Raw genomic sequence first — 2,115 nt, forward strand, 5'->3', positions numbered from 1 at the left:
ACTGGTCGAAAACGTGACGAGAGGAAGAAGCGGACGGACTCAGACCAAAAGTTTTCGACGCCGGAAAACGCCAAAGCAATTTTGATCCTGATGTTCGTCAAATTTTCACTTGGTCGAGAATAAATCGTTTTTTTTATAGAGGGGGATAAGGGTGAGGGGTAAGGGTGAGGGTAAGGGTGAGGGGTAAGGGTGAGGGGTAAGGGTGAGGGGTAAGGGTGAGGGGTGAGGGTGAGGGATAAGGGTGAGGGATGAGGGTGAGGGGTGAGGGTGAGGGGGAGGTGAGGGATAAGGGTGAGGGGTAAGGGTGAGGGTGAGGGGTAAGGGTGAGGGGTAAGGGTGAGGGTGAGGGGTAAGGGTGAGGGGTAAGGGTGAGGGGTAAGGGTGAGGGGTAAGGGTGAGGGATTAGGGTGAGGTGTGAGGTTGAGGGTGAGGGGTGAGGGTGAGGGGTGAGGGTGAGGGGTAAGGGTGAGGGGTAAGGGTGAGGGGTGAGGGTGAGGGGTGAGGGTGAGGGGTAAGGTGAGGGGTAAGGGTGAGGGGTGAGGGGTGAGGGGAAAGGGTGAGGGTGAGGGGGATATGAGAGAGGAGGATGAGGGGGGTAAGGGGAAGGGGAAGAGGAAAGGAAGAGGGGAAAGGGGGGAGGGGAAAGGGAGGGGAAAGAGGGAGGGGAGAGGGGGAGGGTAAAGGAGGAGGGGAAAGGGGGTAGGGGAAAGGGGCAGGGGAAAGAGGGAGTAGGGAGGGCAGTTGTTTAGGTGTGGGTCTACTTTATGACTCCCTTTTTGGTGACATTGCCATTGTTATTGTTTTTGTTATTGTTCTGTGGGATAAAGCGGAGGCGTGGGTTATGTGTTACTGTTTCCTTTGCTAATGTTATCATTTTGAACATTTTAATATCCGTTGTTGATTTTTTTTTACCACTCATAATTTTCTTATTTTTTTCTTAGTTGCTAAACTCATCAATATTATTATTTTAGTTACATTGTTCCTCTGTTATCATAATTTCATTTTCTCCCTTATTTTTTGCGTCTAGGAAAACCATAATATCATAATATCTTGATTTATTATTAATACAAAAATATCATACAGTATCATACAGTAACTATTCACCTCAATTCTTATGTCCTAAATATTTTTTTTTCTATTATGATTATACATTGTCTCGATGCTCTTGAATCAACTCCTTTAAATTGGAATTATATCTTATTTATTTTTATTCGGTTCCACAAGCACCAAAAGTAATTCAAACATCAATCTTAATTATATTATATCAGATTTCTTGCTTTATTTCGGTTCACAAAAAAATAAATATTTGTAATGTCATCCATCAACGTCTCGTGCTTAGGTCCTTCCTTTAAACTTATAAAGAGAAACTTGCTAAATAAATGTAATAATTATATGTACTAAAGTATTTTTGTTTCATAAAAAGAAAACGGTTAATGGCATCAGCTTAGACGCTACAATTATGCTATATTTAGTGTCTTAGACTTCCTGAAAGTATTAAGAATAATTCCATTCATAACCAGAATAAACCTGAAAACCCCTTCTTACTAACACTTTACACAAAGAACACATAAAATTCATTATATGCCGAAGATTGTTCTGACTTAATCTTCGCAACTTGTTAAAGGTTGACAATAAAAACAATTACCTATATTAATCATTATCAAAAGAGTGAATCTGATTCAAAGTCAACTTTAATCATGCACTAATTATAATTATAAATCAACGATTGCTCTAATTAAATTTAACAACAACAATGAAATCACTTCATTTATAAATTGTGTAAAATGATTTGCCAAAGAGCTTTTTGTTAACATAATGACGACTGAAAACTTCATGGAATATTTTTGAGAAAAATACACAAAATCAATAGTGTTTGTAATAATAATAATAATAATAATAATAATAATAATAATAATAATAATAATAATAATAATAATAGTAAACTGCTGCGGAGTTAACAATAAGCGTTTTGTATTTTTTTTCAAAAGTTTTCTTCAACCTAGTTTTGTCTTTGAAAATCAGAATGAATACGCATCATCTCTGCTTCTAATTAAAAATTCAATTCTATTCGCATATTTAAAAAGTACTTACCCCATTAATATCCTCAAATCGTAT

This window comes from Penaeus chinensis, chromosome 36 (assembly GCF_019202785.1).
Source record: "Penaeus chinensis breed Huanghai No. 1 chromosome 36, ASM1920278v2, whole genome shotgun sequence".
Classification (NCBI taxonomy): domain Eukaryota; kingdom Metazoa; phylum Arthropoda; class Malacostraca; order Decapoda; family Penaeidae; genus Penaeus; species Penaeus chinensis.